Source organism: Triticum dicoccoides, chromosome 2A (assembly GCF_002162155.2).
Source record: "Triticum dicoccoides isolate Atlit2015 ecotype Zavitan chromosome 2A, WEW_v2.0, whole genome shotgun sequence".
Classification (NCBI taxonomy): domain Eukaryota; kingdom Viridiplantae; phylum Streptophyta; class Magnoliopsida; order Poales; family Poaceae; genus Triticum; species Triticum dicoccoides.
The window spans coordinates 75,589,205-75,614,760 of NC_041382.1; positions in this window are offsets into that span (position 1 = coordinate 75,589,205).

A 25,556-nucleotide genomic window follows, 5' to 3' on the forward strand; every position below is an offset into this window, starting at 1 on the left:
TACTGATCGCTTGCAATATGAAAAGCGCTGAGGTAGAACACATGGCCCCCCAAACATGTAGGGTCGGCCTGCGGCCCAAAGTCCAGAACCTGGTTTCGAGAAGCACTAGCTCAGTGCAGAAGTGGCACCCTCCTCCTGCTGTGGATTGGGCGAAGATGAATGTTGATGCTGCGTTATCTCGCAATGGTGAAAGGGAGTGTCGGTGTCAAAACCGGCGGATCTCGGGTAGGGGGTCCCGAACTGTGCATCTAAGGTGGATGGTAACAGGAGGCAAGGGACACGATGTTTTACCCAGGTTCGGGCCCTCTTGATGGAGGTAAAACCCTACGTCCTGCTTGATTTATTCTTGATGATATGAGTATTGCAAGAGTTGATCTACCACGAGATCGGAGAGGCTAAACCCTAGAAGCTAGCCTATGATATGATTGTATGTTGTCCTACGGACTAAAACCCTCCGGTTTATATAGACACCAGAGGGGACTAGGGTTACACAAGGTCGGTTACAAAGGAGGAGATATACATATCCGCATTGCCTAGCTTGCCTTCCACGCCAAGTAGAGTCCCATCCGGACACGAGACGAAGTCTTCAATCTTGTATCTTCATAGTCTAACAATCCGGCCAAAGGATATAGTCCGCCTGTCCAGAGACCCCCTAATCCAGGACTCCCTAAGTAGCCCCTGAACCAGGCTTCAATGACGACGAGTCTGGCGCGCAGTATTGTCTTCGGCATTGCAAGGCGGGTTCCTCCTCCGAATACACCACGGAAGAATTTGAATACAAGGATAGTGTCCGACCTTGTAAAATAAGTTCCACATAACACCATAGAGAGAATAATATTTCCACAAATCTAATCTGCTGACACGTGTTGGCAACATGACATTATGCCATGGCCCGGTGATTATTCGAACCGTTTCCTTTAACTAGCCCCGCACATAACGCGAGGCAGTTTTTTGACATGTCTTGTCAAAGCAGAGATTATGTCCCCCATATTATGGGATTCTCATCAATACGGGAATGGGTAACCCAACCGCACCATCGATTATGGCGCTTGGGGGATAAGCGAGTTTTACCAGGCTAGTGGGGGCGCATAGTTTCAGCCGCCCTTATAAAGGGACAAGGTTTAACCTCTTTCTACCCATGCCTTCTTCCTCCTTGCTCATCTACTCTTGCGCACTCGAGCTCCAAAGCCCAAGCCCACATCCTTCCCCTCAACCTTATCCAATCATGTCTGGAGCGGGAGGCAAATGGATGGCTTCCTCCGTTACGAAGGGACACATCAAGAAGCTGCGCGGAGCCGGATACTTGGCCGCAGATATCGCACATCGGCTGCCCGCTGTGGGGCAGATTGTTTCTACCCCTGAACCTCACGAGAGGGTAGTCTTCCTCCACCATTTCCTCCATGGACTGGGGTTTCCCCTCCATCCATTCGTCCGTGGTCTCATGTTCTACTACGGGCTGGACTTCCATGATCTGGCCCCGAACTTCGTCCTCAACATTTCAGCGTTCATCATCGTGTGTGAGGCTTTCCTCCGCATCCGGCCCCACTTCGGCCTGTGGTTAAAGACCTTCAATATCAAGCCGAAGGTGGTGGGCAGCCAACAAGCAGAATGCGGCGGAGCCATGGTGGGCAAGATGCCCAACGTTATATGGCTTGAAGGCTCCTTCGTGGAGACCATAAAGGGGTGGCAATCGGCGTGGTTCTACATCACCGAGCCGCGCGACGACAAATGGGTGGCTGCCCCCAAGTTTCAATCCGAAACCCCCACGCGACTCACCTCCTGGAAAGAGAAGGGCCTGTCCTGGGGTTCATCGGTAGAGGTGGACGGACTCCAGAAATGTATCCGGAATATGGCAGGCAAGAAGCTCAAGCTTGTCAACATAGTCCAGGTCATGCTCATCCGCCGGATCCTCCCGTGCCAACAACGGGACTTCAACTTGTGGGAGTTCGGCCCGGCCCAGCACCAGACTCTGAGCGAGCTCTTCGACACGACACACAAGGACATATGGAAGGTGTTGTTCAAGGGCGCCGAGGTCCCTCCCTCTCTCACCGAGGACCGCGGTCTAAGCGCGAAGCGCCGAGTGCATTCAGTGAGTTCTATACATCCGGTAGGATATTTATTTCCCCTAGATTAACCATGTGTGGGGTCTGAGCTCCATGCCTTTGACAGGACTGGGTGGAGACATCGGGGCAGATTAACTATCCGGCCCCTCTGCCCGAAGACACTGCGGACGCTCTCCTGACGGAGATGCTGACTCCGGCTCCTTACAAGGTGCCGGAGAAGACCAAGAAGGCCAAGGGAACCCGAAAGAGTTCCCGACGCCAGGTGTTATCGGACTCATCGTCCGATAACTCCGCGACGCACTCCTCCCCTGAAGACGAGGAGGAAGATGAAGATGCTCCCCCTCCAGTCAGGGGAGACAAGAAAAGGAAGGCCGTCCCAACCGGGAAGGCCAAAGGGTCGAAGAAGGGAAGGACTCTCCTTCCGGACTACTCCACCACCGTCGCCGAAGGCGAAGACGAGTGGCTGCTCAGGGCCAAGCCCCTGGCGAAGTCGTAAGTATTCGGATGCCAGAGTAACTCATAGCATACCTTTGTCGCACTGCCTCTCCTAACGCCGAATTATGACTATGCAAACCGCCACGAGCCCGTATCGACGTATCGTCGGACGGCTTCCTCGGCTCGTCGGATATGGATAGTGATCCACTTCCGACCGCCACCTCCCCTTGCCCTACGGACAACGCCGAGGTATTGTCTCAAGAGGCACCGGGTCGAGGGGAGACAGTCCCAGAGGCACCTCAAGGCGACCTTCCGGACTCCGGGGGTAGAGGGAGCAAGGCTCCTGAGGGCTCCGAGTTCGGCCCTCAGCCGAACACCGCGCCGGAACCCCCAGTGGTTCCGGACTCGGGCAGGCGGCCTCCTTCCAAAAGGGGCAAGACGCCTGTGCCGGTGACCTCTGTCCATCCAGAGGCACCGGACAATCTGCTGGGAGTGCTTCGCAGCGCTTCCATCGACGAAGAGCACCGCACTATTATGAGTGCGGTGGTCCAGATGGTTCAATCCACCAAGAGCGGATTGACTGAAGCTTGTGCCAGCCTTCTAACAGGCTTTGAGGTAAGTTTTTGGAATATGGGGGAAAATATTACCGCATAGACAGTAGCTCCTAGTGCTCTGTTCGGTGTTCACAAAGAAAAACCGAACAGAGGATCAAACAATATCGCAGGAGTCTAATATAAGTATGTCAATATGCGTATGCAGGCTTGCTACTAGCCTCTGCCGCACTGACTGCGGAGGTCGCCGCACTGAAGCAGGACCTTAAAGGGTCCAAGGACGAGCTCGGCCTTGCCAAGAGGCAGCTCGAGGAGAACAAAGGTAAGTAGTACCTAGTATATGGATATATATAAAAAGAATGCGATTGCAAAATGACAGGATCATCATAAATTTTCCAGGGGCCACGGCCGAGGTGGCGACCCTGAAGCAAGTGCTATCCGAGGCCGAAAACAAAGCAGCCACGGAGCACACCGAACGGGAAAGGCATGAGGCTCAGGTGGGCGAGGTGCAGCAAGAGCTCCACGCTCTCGTGACGAAGCACGAGGCATTGGAGCTTGACTTGAAGACGCGAGAGTCTGAGCTTGCCGCGGCCCTCGAGAGCGCAAAGAGTGCCAAGGCCGAAGCCCAAAAGGCCCTCCAGAATATTGATGCATTGAAGAAGATAGCGGCGGGTAAGGCATTCTATATGCAAAGCAAGCATGTGAAAGTAAATTACCTGTTACTTACCCGAATCCAGAGCTCTCCAGGAGCATTCGCAGATTTGCCCCGCAGCGTGTCAGATGCCGCACAGTTTTACCAGGCCGAGGAGGGAAGCTCAACGAAGAAGTTGTTCTGGTCTCAGTATACTGGGACCGAACACCCGATGCCTCTGAGCGACCAGCTGAAGCAACTGGTCGAGCTGCACAAGGCGGCCGAATAGGACATGAAGGGCTTTATAGTCCGGATGTGGCCTGGCGACGCCCTTCCCAGCAGCTACTTCGACCTGGTGAGGCGGCTTGTGGATGCCTGCCCACGGCTGGAAGTCATCAAGCGGTCCGTCTGCATCGAAGGTGCACGCCAGGCTTTCGCCCGTCTGAAGGTGCAATGGGCCAAGCTGGACGCCGTGAAGCTGATTAAGGAAGGGCCGCCGGAGGGCAAGGAGCATCGCCACCCCGAGATGTACTATGAGGGTGTCCTGAAGGGTGCTCGTCTCGTAGCGGACGAGTGTACAAAAGATATAATATTCGAGTAAACTCGCTCGTGTAATCCTGTAGTTATGAAAACTTGTTCATATGCGCTATGCAACGCTTGTTTGAATTTAAAATATTACCTTCTGTTCGGCTATTTATCAAATCCGAGAGACGGCTAGTCGTCGGCTTCTGCCCCCACGCCACGAGTGTTGGGGTGTTCGGGATAAACCTGAGCACTCTTGTTCCCATTGTTGGGCCCTTTGAGGGAGGTGCTCAGCACAACGAACAAGGCAATCAAACTATAATGCGTTATCACTCTCACTTAGCCATAGAATTCTATTGTTTTAAATTTTGGCGAAGCCCCTAGTATTCGGAAGGCCAAATTCGGGGCGCGATACACGCCTTAAGCCGGATAGGGCCGACTCCTTGCTCTAAGCGGCATAAGCCTTTAGGGACTCAAAACCTCTCGAACAACGACCAGTCTCTCGCCTTATCATGACAGTCAGTTTTAGCTTTCTCTACTGAGGTGCTTAGCCCAGCAGAATCGGGGCACAATCGCAGTAGTTCTCCCAGTGCTACGTTAGCTGATATAGCGGAACGTAAGGTACCAAAACATGGGAGCCGGGCAAACCCAACTATTGACCCAAGACATGATTCGGAGCTAATGCATATAATGCTATAAGTTCTGGGTGCCGCACTATCGAAAGTGTTCGGACTTCTCACGCTGTATTATGGGGTATGCTTAAGCCCCTAGCGTATTGGCCGTACCAGAGTGTACGGGTGCTGGATGTCATGAATGAACATATATATATAAAGGAAGAATGCAATAATAGTATTAATGCTATGCATTTTTTTATTCAAAAAGGTGCATTAAAGCAGAATGATACAAATAGTGCGAGAAGCAAAAAGTAGGACTGTTTGACATGTCCCTTCCAAGGGCAAGCTGAGGAATAGTATTAACAAAAATATTTCACTCGTTATCGTAATCCACCTGGGAGTTTCGTGGTGTCACGTAGCTTTCTGCCTCCTTGGTTGCTGCATCATGTGTTCGACAATCACGCTGCCGGACAGGGTTTCCAGAGATTAAAGTCCTGAAAGAGAAAAATAACAAAGCGGGAAGCCCCTAGTGCGGTTTAAGCCGTGACTTGAGGCGTGCCGCCGTCGTGCCCCCCTCCCCGCCTGTGCCCATGGTATTTTTAATGCGTAATTATGTACGCGTGGCACGAATTTTGCCGTTTGGCTGAGGCCGGGGTGGGGGCCACATTGCTATGCGAGCTCGGGACATGCCAGGCGGTCCAGTTGCCGATTACTTCGGGCGCGCTTGAAGTTGACCGGGTCCTTAATCGCCGAACTAGTGGATTGCCTTAAGAGGCTGCTTTGCGCTTCTGCTGCGAGGGCCGCAGTGTGCTCCTCCATGCGGAGAGAGCGCTCTGTGTTTCCATTGACTGTGATGACCCCCGAGGTCCTGGCATCTTGAGCATGAGATATGCATAATGTGGTACCGCATTGAATCTTGCAAATGTGGTTCGCCCGAGCAGTGCATGGTAGCCACTGAGGAACAGGACTATGTTGAAGATTAACTCTTCGCTTCGGAAGTTATCCGGAGATCCGAAGACCACATCCAGTGTGACTGAGCCTGTGCAATGGGCCTCTACACCTGGTATGACGCCTTTAAAGGTCGTTTTAGTGGGTTTGATCCTTGAGGGGTCTATACCCATTTTGCGCACTATGTCCTGATAGAGCAGGTTCAGGCTGCTGCCACCGTCCATTAGGACTCGAGTGCGGTGAAATCCGTCAATGATTGGGTCTAGGACCAGTGTGGTGAATCCGCCATGAAGGATACTAGTGGGGTGGTCCCTGCGATCGAAGGTGATCGGACAGGAGCACCATGGGTTGAACTTGGGGGCGACTGGCTCCAACGCATATACGTCCCTGAGCGCATGCTTCCGCTCCCTCTTGGGGATGTGGGTTGCGTATATCATGTTCACCGTCCGCACTTGTGGGGGGAACCTCTTCTGTCCTCCGGTGCTCGGCTGCCGGGGCTCCTCCTCTTCATCGCTATGTGACCCCTTATCTTTGTTTTCTATATTTAATTTGCCGGCCTGCTTGAACACCCAACAATCCATGTTGGTGTGGTTGGCTAGCTTGTCGGGGGTGCCATGTATTTGACACGAGCGATCGAGTATACGGTCCAAACTGGACGGGCCCGGAGTGCTTCTTTTGAATGGCTTTTTCCGCTGACCGGGCTTAGGGCCTTCAAATCCGGCATTGACTGCCGTATCCTCGGTATTGTCGCTGTTAATGCGGCGCTTATGCTTGTTGCAATGTGACCTGCCATTGCCGTCCTTGGTATCCGAAGTACCATGGTTCTTTGATATGTTATTACTGCGAGCCAGCCAGCTATCTTCTCCCGCGTAAAAGCGGGTCATGAGTATCGTGAGGGCTGCCATAGATTTCGGCTTTTCCTGACCAAGGTGCCGGGCTAGCCACTGGTCGCGGATGTTGTGCTTGAAAGCTGCTAGGGCCTCTGCATCCGGACAGTTGACGATTTGATTTTTCTTTGTTAGGAACCGTGTCCAGAATTGACTGGTCGATTCCTCTAGCTGCTGAATTATGTGGCTCAAGTCATCGGCATCTGGTGGTTGCACGTAAGTGCCCTGAAAGTTGTCGAGGAATGCGGCTTCCAGATCTTTCCAACAGCCAATGGACTCTGCTGGCAAGTTGTTGAGCCAATGACGAGCTGGTCCTTTGAGTTTGAGTGGGAGGTATTTGATGGCGTGTAGCTCATCACCGCGGGCCATGTGGATGTGCAGGAGGAAATCCTCGATCCATACCGCAGGATCTGTTGTGCCATCATATGATTCTATATTTACGGGTTTGAAACCTGGGATTTGATGATCTATTACTTCGTCTGTGAAGCATAAGGGATGTGCGGCGCCTATGTACTAGGCTATATCGCGACGCAGCTCGAATGAGTCTTGCCCGCTGTGTTCGGCCCGGCCAGAATTACTTTTACTGTATCCGGCGTGACGATTATCATCTCGCATAGTGGCGCGCCCTTATGATCCGTAGATCGATCTTGCATGTTTTGCTTTGTCCTCCAATATGTCTCGCAGGTCTGGCGTCTTTCCCCATGCCTTTTTATTTGAATGACATCGGGGTGCGGGCTGAGCTTTTGGCTGGAATGTCTCTCTGTCGCGGCCACGAGGTGGCCGATCAGCCGCGTCATACGCCGGGGATGTAGGTTTTGGTGCTTCCTCCTCCAGTCGGGGTAGCAACCTGCATTTTGGGTAACTCTTGGAGGGGCGTTCGAGTTTATACTCTTCAGCCGCCAGGACTTCAGTCCATCTGTCAGCTAGCAGATCTTGATCAGCTTGAAGCTGTTGCTGCTTTTTCTTAAGGCTATTTGACGTGGCTATAAGCCTGCACTTGAAGCGCTCTTGTTCGACGGGATCCTCTGGCACAGCGAATTCGTCATCACCGAGGCTTGCCTCGTCTTCGGAGGGGGCATGTAATTATCGTCCTCCGCCTCTCCATCTGGCGCTCTCTCGGGAGGGCTGGCTCCTCCATCCTCCTGCTCTAAATCTTGCTGGAGGGGATTGTTGTTGTCTTCGGCACTGTCCGGAGTGCTATTATCTCCGGTGCCGGTATCACCACTTTTGCCTTGGCGGGACTTAGAGCAGCGCCGCTGACGCCGGCGCTTGGGTTGCTTCTTGGAGGGGTCATCCTCCGTTGTCTCGTCGCCATTGCCTTCTTTGGGTGTGTCCACCATGTATATATCATATGATGAGGTGGCTGTCCAGTGCCCTGTGGGCAGTGGTTCCTCTTCGACTCCCGCATCGTCGTCCATACCGTCGATGTCTTCGGAGTCGAAGTCGAGCATGTCGGTTAAGTCATCGACAATGGCTACTAAGTGGGTGGTGGGTGGGTGGCGAATTTCTTCGTCATCCGCATCCCCATCCTGCCGGACGTAGTTCGGCCAGGATCCTTCTGACAAGGAAAGAGACCTTAATGAGTTCAGTATGTCGCCGAAGGGCGAGTGCTGAAAAATATCCGCGGAGGTAAACTCCATGATCGGCGCACAATCGGATTTGACAGGAACGGGCGCAGGCGGTTCAGCGTCCGTGGCCGGAGAAGGATCCGGTAGTTTGGCAACACGGCTCTTGTGAAGGGTAAGGCCGATATTCGGCTGGATCACCGCAGAGGATATGGCCTCCGTGACGGGGTCTATCCACCCATCCACGGATGGCGAAACTGGCCCCGAATTGAGGGTCGGAGCGGCTGCCGGTGTGATCTTATGAATAAGGTCCGATGGTAGAGCTAAATCATACTCATCGGGACCGCGTGGCGCACAAGGCAGGGGCTCAAATCCGTCGAAGATCAAGTCTCCGCGGATATCAGCCGTGTAGTTTAAGCTTCCAAACCTGACCTGGTGGCCAGGGGCATAACTTTCGATCTGCTCCGGATGGCCAAGCGAGTTGGCCCGCAGTGCGAAGCCGCCGAACACAAAGATCTGTCCGGGGAGAAAAGTCTCACCCTGGACTGCATCGCTATCGATGATCGTAGGAGCCATCAAGCCTAACGGCAACGACACAGAGGAACTCTCAATGAAAGCACCAATGTCGGTGTCAAAACCGGCGGATCTCGGGTAGGGGGTCCCAAATTGTGCGTCTAAGGCGGATGGTAACAGGAGGCAGGGGACACAATGTTTTACCCAGGTTCGGGCCCTCTTGATGGAGGTAAAACCCTACGTCCTTCTTGATTTATTCTTGATGATATGAGTATTACAAGAGTTGATCTACCACGAGATCGGAGAGGCTAAACCCTAGAAGCTAGCCTATGGTATGATTGTATGTTGTCCTACGGACTAAAACCCTCCGGTTTATATAGATACCAGAGGGAGCTATGGTTACACAAGGTCGGTTACAAATGAGGAGATATACATATCTGTATTTCCTAGCTTGCCTTCCACGCCAAGTAGAGTCCCATCCGGACACGAGAAGAAGTCTTCAATATTGAGTCTTCATAGTCTAACAGTCCGGCCAAAGGATATAGTCCAGCTGTCCGGAGACCCCCTAATCCAGGCCTCCCTCAGGGAGCCCTGGCAGTTGTGAGCCGGGATCATACATGCTTCTTCCTTGGAGCATCGGCACTGGTGTGCAAAAGTGTTACTGATCCAGAGATCCTAGAGGCAATGGCATGTTGCGAGGGGCTATCTCTGGCTCTTGACTTAAACCTGCAACAAGTTCAGATTAGCACCGATTGTTCAGCAACTGTCAAGCATATCGGAGAGGCATACTTGGGGCCCAGCAAAGTTATTATGGACGAGATCAAGATGAAGAAGAATATGTTCCAAACCATGGAGATCATACATGAAAAACGCGAGTGTAATGTTGAAGCGCATGTGCTCGCAAAAGCTGCTACTTCTTTGCCCTGTGGACGCCATCTTTGGCTCACAGGAACCCCCGAAATTATTTGTATACCTATGACTGTTAATCTTCAATAAAGCAGCTTTTATCCGTCAAAAAAATCTGAGTATTTTATTCTCAGCTGAACCCCCATAATGCATGTGCGTTGCAGAGGGAGTATATTTCTCGGCAAGGTGAGCCTGTGATATAAAAGATTTGTATATTTCTTTACAGACGGAGTATCTCTCTGTTAAAAAAAATATTTATGTGTAACTAGTTACTCATGTCTTTCTACTTCCTTTCGCTGATATGTGGGGTAACCGGCAACGGGGTCCACGTGCCATATGCACAAATTAGAGTGCACAACTTCACGGTAGACACACCCCGGTCGTAGCGCCACAGTAATGCCCAATGAGCTGTCAAATCACAACCCCCCCCCCTCTCCAGCTTTAGCAGTAAGCTGGACGGACGAAGCGACAATATTTCACTGGGCCTGAATCCCCTTCTCCCTCGTCTGCTTGTTCAGAGAAAACCCCCTCTCGGCGATTGCATAGGGTTTTCACATGGAGAGCCAGTTACAAATTCTTCATCCATCCCTGATAAACCCAAGTCCCTTGGTCGCAGGTAATCCTAGGATGGTAGCCGCCGCCGTTGATGCATTTTTTTCCTACTGAATCTAGTGTGTTTCATTTGCAGTGCCCAAAAGTGCGAGTACCCTACAGGTTTCTGCACCCTCGGCGAGATGCCACACTTGTTCCTTCTCATCCTAACACAGCATTTTGAAACGCGCACAGTATGTTCCTAGAATCCTCTTTTCTATCCGGGAGGGTGGGGTTTTTTTGAACATGTTGTGTTCTCATATTATTTTTCCTGCAGTGTATTATTTGCTCTGCCAGAACACATGTACTCAAGATGCTCGGCCTTGCCATAACTGAATACACTAGTTTAATGGTCATAGTGAAGACAAGCCATGGATATAAGTTCCGAGTTGGGTTCATGAACCAAGAAGATCGCTACTTTTTTTATGGCCGAACTTGGATAAACTTTCTCAAGTGTTACGGACTGAAAGTTGGCGCACGAATGTTGATGGAAATAGCAGAACCTGGTCTCATCTTCACTGCGATCTCCCACCCCGAAGTCATTCCAATTGTTCATCCATGTTAGTTTTGTATCTAGTTCTTGATTGTTGCCTCGATTACTTCTTAATCCACCTATTCTATCTAACTAATCACAATTTAACTTTAGAAGTAGCAACGAATCTCTCACGAAGATGCTACTTCTAACTAATATTTCTTATAATTGGTGGCACGTGTAGGTTTTTTCAGAGTTAAGCAGTCTGGCCATTTGTTACTTTGTAATAACTCGGCTGTTACTAATGGCACTGAAGTTGACTGGATCGACATCCACATGTTCCTACACTTTATTGATCGTCTTGAGGTCCTTGTGGGGCGTTTCAATGGTGGAAGGCCACGTGGGATATGTGTGCCACTGCTGCACTCGTTGAACAGGTCCAACTGTGTCGAGAAACTTATGGTACGAGCTGTTTTCTGTTATATATGTTGTTCATAAACTATTGCTTATACACAGTTTTACAGGTGTGATCTTCTTGAAACAGGAACTGTTGAGTTCTATTGTTCCTATACAGATGCCTGACCATGGTCGGGTCAGACTTGCGCTTGGTCACAACATGATTTTTATGTCGACCTACTCAATTCCCCTTGGAGGTGAAAAGATACTTATTCATGGGTGGTCTCAAATAATGAAGGCCCGTCCATCTTGGAGAATAGAACAGAAGATTATGTTCATGCTTTTCCATGGCTCTAAAGCGAATATCCTGTTTATTGACCATGTTGTGAGATGAAGCCGCTTTCAGAAGGTTGTGGATGCGCAGGGTGGCGCCTGGGCCTTGTCCTGGGGCTTGGCGGCCTCACCCATGGTTAACTATAGGCAAAGTAGCACTGTTCGAGGTGTGCTTTGTACGGTTGAACCTATATAAGTACTCATACTGCTTTCAGCTTTTGTTGTTAAGCGCCCCTGCTGGTTTCAGTTAAGGTTGTTAAGTACTCCTGCTGCTTTTATAGTCTGTCGTGTTTCTTCAGTCCTGTCCTCCAGCCGCCAAAACCAAACCAGCGCCGGTGGGGCCGCCTGCTTCCGCCTCCCACGGCTGGCTGCGCCTCAGCACACGCATCGCCGCCCCACCGTCTCCTAAATCCTTAACGCCGACGTCCTCCGCGCGCTTTGGTGCGCTCGCCACGACGCCGCCCTCTCGCATTGTCAACATGGTCAACAAACAACAGGAATCGGCAGAAGTACGTGGAGAGGATGACAGTAGGGGCCCACTGTTGGGTTTCGTAGTAATTAAAAAAATTTCCTACGCACACGCAAGATCATGGTGATGCATAGCAACGAGAGGGGGAGAGTGTGATCTACGTACCCTTGTAGATTGACAACGGAAGCGTTAACTTGGTTGATGTACTCGTACGTCTCCACGGCTCGACCGATCAAGCACCGAAACTACGGCACCTCCGAGTTCTAGCACACGTTCAGCTCGATGACGATCCCCGGACTCCGATCCAGCAAAGTGTCGGGGAAGAGTTCCGTCAGCACGATGGCGTGGTGACGATCTTGATGTACTACCGTCGCAGGGCTTCGCCTAAGCACTACTACAATATTATCGAGGACTATGGTGGAAGGGGGCACTGCACACGGCTAAGAATATGATCACGTGGATCAACTTGTGTCTCTATGGGTGCCCCGTGCCTCCGTATATAAAGGCTCAAAGGGGGGGCTGGCCGGCCAAGAGGTGGCACGCCAGGAGGAGTCCTACTCCTTCCGGGAGTAGGACTCCCCCCCTTTCCTAGTTGGAATAGGATTCGCGGAGGGGGGAAAAGAGGAGAGAGAGGAGGAAGGGGGGACGGCCCCCTCTCCTTGTCCTATTCGGACCAAGGGGGGAGGGGCGCGCGGCCCATCTCTGGCCACCTCTCCTCTCTTCCACTAAGGCCCACTAAGGCCCATATACTTCTCGGGGGGTTCCGGTAACCTCCCGGTACTCTGGTAAAATCCTGATTTCACCCGGAACACTTCCGATATCGAAACATAGGCTTCCAATATATCAATCTTTATGTCTCGACCATTTCGAGACTCCTCGTCATGTCCGTGATCACATCCGGGACTCCGAACAACCTTCGGTACATCAAAATGCATAAACTCATAATATAACTGTCGTCGTAACCTTAAGCGTGTGGACCCTACGGGTTCGAGAAAAATGTAGACATGACCGAGACACGTCTCGGGTCAATAACCAATAGAGGAACCTGGATGCTCATATTGGCTCCTACATATTCTACAAAGATCTTTTATCGGTCAGACCGCATAACAACAGACGTTGTTCCCTTTGTCATCGGTATGTTACTTGCCCGAGATTCGATCATCGGTGTCCCATACCTAGTTCAATCTCGTTACCGGCAAGTCTCTTTACTCGTTTTGTAATACATCATCCCGCAACTAATTCATTAGTTGCAATGCTTGCAAGGCTTAAGTGATGTGCATTACCGAGAGGGCCCAGAGATACCTCTCCCACAATCGGAGTGACAAATCCTAATCTCGAAATACGCCAACCCAACATGTACCTTTGGAGACACCTGTAGAGCTCCTTTATAATCACCCAGTTACGTTGTGACGTTTGGTAGCACACAAAGTGTTCCTCCGGCAAACGGGAGTTGCATAATCTCATAGTCATAGGAACATGTATAAGTCATGAAGAAAGCAATAGCAACATACTAAACGATCGGGTGCTAAGCTAATGGAATGGGTCATGTCAATCAGATCATTCAACTAATGATGTGATCCCGTTAATCAAATGAAAACTCTTTGTCCATTGTTAGGAAACATAACCATCTTTGATTCACGAGCTAGTCAAGTAGAGGCATACTAGTGACACTCTGTTTGTCTATGTATTCACACATGTATTATGTTTCCGGTTAATACAATTCTAGCATGAATAATAAACTTTTATCATGATATAAGGAAATAAATAATAACTTTATTATTGCCTCTAGGGCATATTTCCTTCAGTCTCCCACTTGCACTAGAGTCAATAATCTAGATCACATCACCATGTGATTAACATCGATAGTTCACATCATCATGTGATTAACACCCATAGTTCACATCGCCATGTGACCAACACCCAAAGGGTTTACTAGATTCAGTAATCTAGTTCACATTGCTATGTGATTAACACCCAAAGAGTGCTAAGGTGTGATCATGTTTTGCTTGTGAGAGAATTTTAGTCAACGGGTCTGCCATATTCAGATCCGTATGTATTTTGCAAATATCTATGTCAACAATGCTCTGCACGGAGCTACTCTAGATAATTGCTCCCACTTTCAATATGTATCCAGATTGAGACTTAAAGTTATCTAGATCAGTGTCAAAACTTGCATCGATGTAACTCTTTACGACGAACCTTTTGTCACCTCTATAATCGAGAAACATATCCTTATTCCACTAAGGATAATTTTGACCGCTGTCCAGTGATCTACTCCTAGATCACTATTGTACTCCCTTGCCAAAATCAGTGTAGGGTATACAATAGATCTGGTACACAGCATGGCATACTCTATAGAACATATGGCTGAGGCATAGGGAATGACTTTCATTCTCTTTCTATCTTCTGTCGTGGTCGGGCTTTGAGTCTTACTCAATTTCATACCTTGTAACACAGGTAAGAACCCTTTCTATGACTGTTCCATTTTGAACTACTTCAAAATCTTGTCAAGATATGTACTCATTGAAAAAACTTATCAAGCGTCTTGATCTATCTCTATAGATCTTGAAGCTCAATATGTAAGCAGCTTCACCGAGGTCTTTCTTTGAAAAACTCCTTTCAAACACTCCTTTATGCTTTGCAGAATAATTCTACATTATTTCCGATCAACAATATGTCATTCACATATACTTATCAGAAATGTTGTAGTGCTCCCACTCACTTTCTTGTAAATACAGGCTTCACCGCAAGTATGTATAAATCTATATGCTTTGATCATACTATCAAAGCATTTATTCCAACTCCGAGATGCTTGCACCAGTCCATATATGGATCGCTGGAGCTTGCTTATTTTGTTAGCACCTTTAGGATTGACAAAACCTTCTGGTTGCATCATATACAACTCTTTCTTTAAGAAATCCATTAAGGATTGCAGTTTTGTTATCCATTTGCCAGATTTCATAAAATGCGGCAATTGCTAACATGATTTGGACAGACTTTTAAGCATCAATACGAGTGAGAAAATCTCATCATAGTCAACACCTTGAACTTTGTCGAAAACCTTTTGTGACAATTCTAGCTTTGTAGATAGTAACACTACTATCAGCATCCGTCTTCCTCTTGAAGATCCATTTATTTTCTATGGCTTGCCGATCATCGGGCAAGTCAACCAAAGTCCATACTTTGTGCTCATACAAGGATCCCATCTCAGATTTCATGGCCTCAAGCCATTTTGCGGAATCTGGGCTCACCATCGCTTCTTCATAGTTCGCAAGTTCGTCATGGTCTAGTAACATGACTTCTAGAACAGGATTACCGTACCACTATGGTGCGGATCTCACTCTGGTTTACCTACGAGATTCGGTGTCGTCTCAACAGATTTAGATGGTGCCCTTTTAACGTGAATCCAGCTGTCTCTAATGCATAACCCTTTTAACAGATTTAGATGGTGCCCTTTTAACAGATTTAGATCGGTAAGAGACATCATAGGTTGCACTATATCCAATAAAGTACGGTTATGACATTCGGACACACCATTATGCTGTGGTGTTCCATGTGGCATGAGTGTGTGAAACTATTCCACATTGTTTTAATTGAAGACCAAACTCGTAACTCAAATATTTGTCTCCGCGATCAGATCGTAGAAACTTTATTTTCTTGTCACGATGATTTTCCACTTCACTCTGAAATTCTTTGAACTTTTCAAATGTTTCAGACTTATGTTTCATCAAGTAGATATACCCATATCTGCTCAAATCATCTGTGAAGTTCAGAAAATAATGATACTTGCCGTGAGCCTTAACACTCATCGGACCGCATACATCAGTATGTATTATTTCCAATAAGTCAGTTGCTCGCTCCGTAGAACGGAGTCTTAGTCATCTTGCCCATGAGGCATGGTTCGCAAGCATCAAGTGATTCATAATCAAGTGATTCCAAAATCCCATCAGCATGGAGTTTCTTCATGCGCTTTACAACAATATGACCTAAACGGCAATGCTACAAATAAGTTGCACTATCATTATTAACTTTGCATCTTTTGGTTTCAATATTATGATTATGTGTATTACTACGATCGAGATCCAACGAACTATTTTCATTGGGTGTGTAACCATATAAGGTTTTATTCATGTAAACAGAACAACAATTTATTCTCTTACTTAAATGAATAACCGTATTACAATAAACATGATCAAATCATATTCATGCTCAACGCAAACACCAAATAACACTTATTTAGGTTCAACACTAATCCCAAAAGTATAGGGAGTGTGCGATGATGATCATATCAATCTTGGAACCACTTCCAACACACATCATCACTTCACCCTTAACTAGTCTCTGTTTATTCTGCAACTCCCATTTCGAGTTACTAATCTTAGCAACTGAACTAGTATCTATCACTGAGGGGTTGTTATAAACACTAGTAAAGTACACATCAATAACATGTATATCAAATATACTTATGTTCACTTTGCCATCCTTCTTATCCGCCAATCACTTGGGGTAGTTCTGCTTCCAGTGACCAGTCCCTTTGCAGTAGAAGCACTTAGTCTCAGGCTTAGGATCAGACTTGGGCTTCTTCACTTGAGCAGCAACTTGCTTGCCGTTCTTCTTGAAGTTCCCCTTCTTCCCTTTGCCCTTTTCTTGAAACTAGTGGTCTTGTCAACCATCAACACTTGATGTTTTTCTTGATTTCTACCTTCGTTGATTTCCGCATCACGAAGAGCTTGGGAGTTGTTTCCGTTATCCCTTGCATATTATAGTTCATCACGAAGTTCTACTAACTTGGTGATGGTGACTAGAGAATTCTGTCAATCACTATTTTATCTAGAAGATTAACTCCCACTTGATTCAAGCAATTGTAGTACCCAGACAATCTGAGCACATGCTCACTAGTTGAGCGATTCTCCTCCATCTTTTAGCTATAGAACTTGTTGGAGACTTCGTATCTCTCAACTCGGGTATTTGCTTGAAATATTAACTTCAACTCCTGGAACATCTCATATGGTCCATGACGTTCAAAACGTCTTTGAAGTCCCGATTCTAAGCCGTTAAGCATGGTGCACTAAACTATCAAGTAGTCATCATATTGAGCTAGCCAAAATGTTCATAACGTCTGCATCTGCTCCTGCAATAGGTCTGTCACCTAGCGGTGCATCAAGGACATAATTCTTCTGTGCAGCAATGAGGATAAACCTCAGATCACGGATCCAATCCGCATCATTGCTACTAACATCTTTCAACACAATTTTCTCTAGGAACATATAAACATATGAAAGCAACAACGCTAGCTATTGATCTACAACATAGATATGCTAATACTACCAGGACTAAGTTCATGATAAATTAAAGTTCAATTAATCATATTACTTAAGAACTCCCACTTAGATAGACATCCCTCTAATCCTCTAAGTGATCACATGATCCAAATCAACTAAACCATGTCCGATCATCACGTGAGATGGAGTAGTTTCATTGGTGAACATCACTATGTTGATCATATCTACTATATGATTCACGCTCGACCTTTCGGTCTCTGTGTTCTGAGGCCATATCTATATATGCTTGGCTCGTCAAGTATAATCTGAGTATTCCGCGTGTGCAACTGTTTTGCACCCGTTGTATTTGAACGTAGAGCCTATCACACCCGATCATCACGTGGTGTCTCAGCACGAAGAACTTTCGCAATGGTGCATACTCAGGGAGAACACTTCTTGATAATTAGTGAGAGATCATCTTATAATGCTACCGTCAATCTAAGCAAGATAAGATGCATAAAAGATAAACATCACATGCAATCAATATAAGTGATATGATATGGCCATCATCATCTTGTGCTTGTGATCTCCATCTTCGAAGCACCGTCGTGATCACCATCGTCATCGGCGCGACACCTTGATCTCCATCGTAGCATCGTTGTCGTCTTGCCAATCTTATGCTTCCATGACTATCGCTACCTCTTAGTGATAAAGTAAAGCATTACAGCGCGATTGCATTGCATACAATAAAGCGACAACCATATGGCTCCTGCCAGTTGCCGATAACTCGGTTACAAAACATGATCATCTCATACAATAAAATTTAGCATCATGTCTTGACCATATCACATCACAACATGCCCTGCAAAAACAAGTTAGACGTCCTCTACTTTGTTGTTGCAAGTTTTACGTGGCTGCTACGAGCTTAAGCAAGAACCAATCTTACCTACGCATCAAAACCACAACGATAGTTTGTCAAGTTGGTGCTGTTTTAACCTTCGCAAGGACCGGGCGTAGCCACACTCGGTTCAACTAAAGTTGGAGAAACTGTCACCGCTAGCCACCTTTGTGCAAAGCACGTCGGGAGAACCAGTCTCGCGTAAGCGTACGCGCAATGTCGGTCTGGGCCGCTTCGTCCAACAATACCGCCGAACCAAAGTATGACATGCTGGTAAGCAGTATGACTTATATCGCCCACAACTCACTTGTGTTCTACTCGTGCATATAACATCAACACATAAAACCTAGGCTCTGATACCACTGTTGGGTTTCGTAGTAATTTCAAAAATTTCCTACGCACACGCAAGATCATGGTGATGCATAGCAACGAGAGGGGGAGAGTGTGATCTACGTACCCTTGTAGATCGACAATGGAAGCGTTAACTTGGTTGATGTAGTCGTACGTCTCCACGGCTCGACCGATCAAGCACCGAAACTACGGCACCTCCAAGTTCTAGCACATGTTCAGCTCGATGACGATCCCTGGACTCCGATCCAGCAAAGTGTCGGGGAAGAGTTCCGTCAGCACGACAGCGTGGTGACGATCTTGATGTACTACCGTCACAGGGCTTCGCCTAAGCACTGCTACAATATTATCGAGGACTATGGTCGAAGGGGGCACCGCACACGGCTAAGAATATGATCACGTGGATCAACTTATGTCTCTAGGGGTGCCCCGTGCCTCCGTATATAAAGGCTCAAAGGGGGGGGCTGGCCGGCCAAGAGGTGGCGCGCCAGGAGGAGTCCTACTCCTTCCGAGAGTAGGACTCCCCCCTTTCCTAGTTGGAATAGGATTCGCGGAGGGGGGAAAAGAGGAGAGAGAGGAGGAATGGGGGCCGGCCCCCTCTCCTTGTCCTATTCGTACCAAGGGGGAGGGGCGCGCGGCCCATCTCTGGCCACCTCTCCTCTCTTCCACTAAGGCCCACTAAGGCCCATATACTTCCCTGGGGGTTCCGGTAACCTCCCGGTACTCCGGTAAAATCCCGATTTCACCCGGAACACTTCCATATCCAAACATAGGCGTCCAATATATCAATCTTTATGTCTCGACCATTTCGAGACTCCTCATCATGTCCGTGATCACATCCGGGACTCCGAACAACCTTCGGTACATCAAAATGCATAAACTCATAATATAACGGTCGTCGTAACCTTAAGCGTGCGGACCCTACGGGTTCGAGAACAATGTAGACATGACCGAGACACGTCTCTGGTCAATAACCAATAGCGGAACCTGGATGCTCATATTGGCTCCTACATATTCTATGAAGATCTTTTATCGGTCAGACCGCATAACAACATACGTTGTTCCCTTTGTCATCGGTATGTTACTTGCCCGAGATTCGATCGTCGGTGTCCCATACCTAGTTCAATCTCGTTACCGGCAAGTCTCTTTACTCGTTCCGTAATACATCATCCCGCAACTAACTCATTAGTTGCAATGCTTGCAAGGCTTAAGTGATGTGCATTACCGAGAGGGCCTAGAGATACCTCTCCGACAATTGGAGTGACAAATCCTAATCTCGAAATACGCCAACCCAACATGTACCTTTGGAGACACCTGTAGAGCTCCTTTATAATCACCCAGTTACGTTGTGACATTTGGTAGCACACAAAGTGTTCCTCCGGCAAACGGGAGTTGCATAATCTCATAGTCAAAGGAACATGTATAAGTCTTGAAGAAAGCAATAGCAACATACTAAACGATCGGGTGCTAAGCTAATGGAATGGGTCATGTCAATCAGATCATTCAACTAATGATGTGATCTCGTTAATCAAATGACAACTCTTTGTCCATGGTTAGGAAACATAACCATCTTTGATTAACGAGCTAGTCAAGTAGAGGCATACTAGTGACACTCTGTTTGTCTATGTATTCACACATGTATTATGTTTCCGGTTAATACAATTCTAGCATGAATAATAAACTTTTATCATGATATAAGGAAATAAATAATAACTTTATTATTGCCTCTAGGGCATATTTCCTTCACCCACCACGTCAGCGTATGGAAAAATAAAATGCTTCCTCCTAGTGTTTTCCTGACATCTGGGACCCACGACATTGTAAGCGTATATAGTCAATAGACAAGAGAACAGCACAAGATCGGCTGACACCTGGGACGTAGCTACTCGAGCAGTATTTTTTTTGTTTGGTATTGTTGAGACGGAGCAGGGTTTGAACTGGGCTGTGGCCCGTCTAGCCCAGGCTTATATTTTATGTTCACCATATGACCAGCCCAGCTATTTTTTCTTTGTGAAAATGAGCCCAGTTTATTTTTTTAAGAATACCCAATCCAGGCCTACTTATTTTTCTACGCCCTGATGGGCTGCAACTCTTTCGAGATGCCTGCAAATCTTGAAAGTAATATGAAATGGGTTATAAATATAAAAACAGATGACAAATTGGCAATTACTTTATAATTTCTGAATTTTATTACATTTTCAGATTCCTATTTCACTAGGCATTAACCTAATTTAAATATATCTTCAAAGTACTTTAAATCTGGCTATACATTTCAGTATTAAAAATAGTTTGGAACCCACAGAAATATGCGAAATTGGCCCTGGCCAACCAAAAAACGACTGCAATAAATTGCATAAGAAGTTGCCATGAGCTATATATAAATTATTAAAAAAAGAGGGAGTGGTCTGACTTGTGAGCCTATTTAGTTGACGCGTGTGCAATATTTTTTTAGTTATTATATACGTCAACAAACGATTCTAGCAGACGTAACCGTTGGATGTCAATCCAACGGCTGTCGTGTTTCTTCAATCTCTGATCTTCTTGCTCCAGCCGCCAAAGCAGCGCCGGCGGGAGCGCATACTCCCGCCTCCCGTGGCCGACTGTGCTGCCGCGCAGGCCTCGGCGCCCCTACTACTCCCACCGCTGGCCAGGGCATCCCTCTACTCACCCACACCCCCTGTTATTCTGCGGCGACGGCAGCCTCACACCGCAGCCAAGCCGGTGAATGCTCGTACTCCTCTCCGCATGGGCATCCACCGCCGCGTCTTCCCCGGCTCCGCGTCATCCCCTTCCTATGCCTCGCCGTCGTCCACCACCGTGGTGCTCTCGGCGCGGCGTGGTCAATGTGGTCAACGACCGACTTCCATCGGAAGAGTACTATAGGTGGAGAGGCTGGCAGCTGGGTCCACGGCAGCCGCAAGGAAGTGCCTCCTTATTACACGGAAAATAATTATTCCTCCACCTAACAGCGGGGACCCACCGGACAGGCCACCAGTATTTTGCGAAAAAATCGTTTCCCCCTGACTGCTGGGACCCACCGGACGGGCCACCGTATTTTGTGAAAAAAACGTTCCCCCCGCTGTCAGCTCGGACCCACCGGAAGTGCCTCCTTATTACACACAAAAAAATGAATACTCCCCTGGCTAGCTAGGACCCACCTTGGTGGGAGGCTGACTTGTGGGCCTACTAAGTTGACGGGGATGAAGGGCTTTGTAAACTTAGTCAATATGAACGATTCTAGCTCCAGTGACCGTATGATGTCCATCCAACGGCCGTAGTGCTTCTTCAACCTCTGGTCTTCTTGCTCCAGCCGCCCAAAGCAGCACCAGTCGTGCCGCATGCTCCTGCCTCCCGTGGCCGGCTGTGCTGCCGCAGAGGCCTCACCGCCCCCTACTATTCCCACCGCTGGCCAGGCCCTGCGGCGACGGCAACCTCACACCACAGCCGAACCAGTGAACCCTCGTACTCCTCTCCGCGCGGGCTTCCACTGTCGCGTCTTCCCCGGCTCCACGTCTTCCACTTCCTAGGCCTCGCCGTCGCCCACCGCCGAGGTGCTCTCGGCGCGGCGTGGTCAATGTGGTCAACGACCGACTTCCATCAGAAGAGTACTGTGCGTGGAGACGCTGAAAGCTGGGTCCACGGTCACAGCAAGGAAGTGCCTCCTTATTACGCACAAAATAATTATTCCTCCACCTGACAGCAGGGACCCACCGGACGGGCCACCATATTTTGCGAAAAAAACGTTTGCCACTGACTGCTAGGACCCACCAGCTACATCTTCGCACGCAAGGAAGTGCCTGACAGTCGGGACCCACCTAGTCGAAGCGTACGTAGCGTTGTCATTCTGGTCGCGAATGTGTACGTACATATATACTTGTCGATGTAGAGGCGCGCACATGTCGTAGTAGAGGCGCGCATGTAGCATGTACACATACATACAGCGGCCAGGGTGAAAAAAAATACGGCCATGTATGTGTACATACGGGCGGGGTCTCGAACGCCTACTCGCGCATACGTACGGCCAGGGCTCGTCTACATGGCTGGGTCGGAACGGAGAAACAGTGTCGTCGTCGTGTACATTGGGAGGCAACGGAATGCGTCGTGTTCATGGGGAGGCAACGGAATGCTCGTGTTCATGGGGAGGTAACGGAATGCGTCGTGTTCATGGGGAGGCAAGGGAATGCGTGGTCGTGTTCATCGGGAGGGCTTGGACGGAACAGGCGATGGAAACGAGGCCTGGCGTACCACAGAACGGAGGAAACGACCTTGTGTTCGACTGGCCACGTTCGAAACGGGATCCTGTTGATCGGGAGGGGTCTGGCGTACCGCAAAACGGAGGAAACGGACCTCCTACGGTCGAAACGGGGGTCCTATTGATCGGGAGGGGTGTGGCGTACTGCAAAACGGACGAAACGAACTTGTGTTGGAGCGCTACGGTCGAAACGGGGGTCATGTTCATCGGGAGGGGTGAGGCGTACCGCAAAACGGGACTCCACAGGATACTGTTCATCTCCACCGTTGACCCCCTCCAGCCTCCACGAGCTACTGTTCATCCACCGTCGACCTCCTCCAGCCTCCACCTGCGACTGTTCATCCACGGGCTCCTGTTCATCCAGCCTCCACCACACGCTACTCCACCGGCTACTGTTCAACCAGCCCTCTCCATAGGCTCCTATTCAACCACCCCTTCACGGGCTACTGTTCATCCTGCCCTCCACAGCGTGGTCCTGTTCATCTAGCCCTCCACGGGGTCCTGTTCATCCAGCCCCAACCGGCTCGATCGATCGGGGTCCTCTTCATCCAGAGGCAACACCACGGGGTCCTGTTCATCCACCCCCACCGAGAACTATTCATCCAACCCCCCCTCGCAATGCTCACTGTTCATCCAGAGGCAGTATCGATCGGCTTCAGTTAGCAGTAGTAGCGAAGGAATCGCTCGATCGGGTTCAGTTAACAGCCATCGATCGATCGCTCGGGTTCAGTAATGTGTAGCCTGCAGTGAAATCGCTCGGGTTCAGTTAGATCCCCACGCCTCGCTCGGGTTCAGTTAGAGCCAACGCCTTGCACACACGTGCGTATGTGTACGAGAGAAGTGCGCATCGCTCGGCCCCCGACCTCCCACCATAACCGGGAACTCCCTGAAATTTTCCTCGCCCTCGCTTCTACCACGGTTTTTTCCGTCATGGACGGCCCAAAGAATGTCATGCAGCTGCGTCTCCGGCCCGCCCAGGACGAAAAGCCCATTTTCTGTCATGATTTTTCGCCATAGAAATAGGAGCCCACCACATCTATGATGATACCGGGTTTTGTCACAATTATAGTCATAGAAGTGTCATATGTATGACAGGAAAAAAATTCGTTCGGCCCAAAATGTCACGGATGTGTCTTTTTTTTGTAGTGCCTTGACAAAGCTTCTTTCTGGATAGAAACTTTGGAAAATCATAATTAAATAATTACTAGGCAAATGAGGTTGCATTTTGGCATGTGGCAATGATATGGACAGGAAAAGGTGTCCAAGGAGTTTGAGGTCAATTGGGAAAATTAAAATAGCACTTGCTTCACAATGTGTCATTTAGGGAAGAATAGGAAATGAATTATTTGAGCATGATGATAAACATGACAAATGAAATATTTTGCCATATTTGAGAAAGATATGACCCAAACAATTTATGAGAATTATTTGGGAATTTTAGGAGTGATGGAAATAAAGGTTGCTTCACAACCTAGGGCAATTTGAGTCATTCCTTTAATAGAAAAGGAATATTCCCAATGAAAAGAATATTGGGATTTGGGCTAGGATGAAAATGATAGGGTCTAGGGAAGGATTTGGGTATGACAAGCCCCTCTGGAAGCAAAGAAGATGGTATCTTCTTCAGTTTCCAGACCACGTAGCCACGGAAAAAGGAAACTCAAGCAAAAACCTCAGAAAAACAGAAGAAAAAGAAAGGGCCAAAAATCAGGCTGTCACATAAAGTAAAGTAATTACATGGCGTTTTCATTGACACACAGGTCATATAATAAGACAACTCCTATGGCTCCTGCCGGTTGTCATACTCATCGACATGTAAGTCGTGATTCCTATTACAAGAACATGATCAACCTCATACATCACATATATCATTCATCACATCCTTTTGGCCATATCACATCACACGGCATATGCTGCAAGAACAAGTTAGACGTCCTCTAATTGTTGTTGCAAGTTTTTTTACGTGGCTGCTATAGATTTCTAGCAAGAACGTTTCTTACCTACGCCAAAACCACAACGTGATATGCCAATTTCTATTTACCCTTCATAAGGACCCTTTTCATCGAATCCGATCCGACTAAAGTGGGAGAGACAGACACCCGCTAGCCACCTTATGCAACTAGTGCATGTTAGTCGGTGGAACCAGTCTCACCTTGTTCAAGAATTCATCCGATTAACCAGTTAACTTGCCGATTAATCCCTACTCATAGGGTCCCCGAGTAGCTGATTACCCGATAAATCATCCGATTAATTGATTAAATGGCCGATTAACTTGCCGATTAGCCTATTAATCCCCTCCTCACCAGCCGACCGAGCAGCTACCAGTTAACGATTTCCTCAACAATGGTCTCACATAAGCGTACGTGTAAGGTCGGTCCGGGCCGCTTCATCCCACGATGCTGCTGAATCAAGATAAGACTAGTAACGGCAAGTAAATTGACAAAATCGACGCCCACAACATCTTGTGTTCTACTTGTCCATAGAAACTATGCATAGACCTAGCTCATGATGCCACTGTTGGGGATCATTGCAGAATTTAAAATTTTCTACGCATCACCAAGATCAATCTATGGAGAAACTAGCAACAAGAGAGAGGGGAGTGCATCTTCATACCCTTGAAGATCGCGATGCGGAGCATTGCAAGAACGCAGTTGGAGGAGTCGTACACGCAGCGATTCAGATCGCGGTTGATTTCGATCTAAGCGCCGAACAACGGCGTCTCCGCGTTCAACACACGTGCAGCCCGGTGACGTCTCCCGCGCCTTGATCCAGCAAGGAGGAGGGAGAGGTTGGGTAAGACAACTCCAGCAGCAGCACGACGGTGTGGTGGTGGTGCAGCTGCGTGGTTTCCAGCAGGGCTTCGCCAAGCACTACGGAGAACGAGGATGTAGAGAGGTAGGGCTG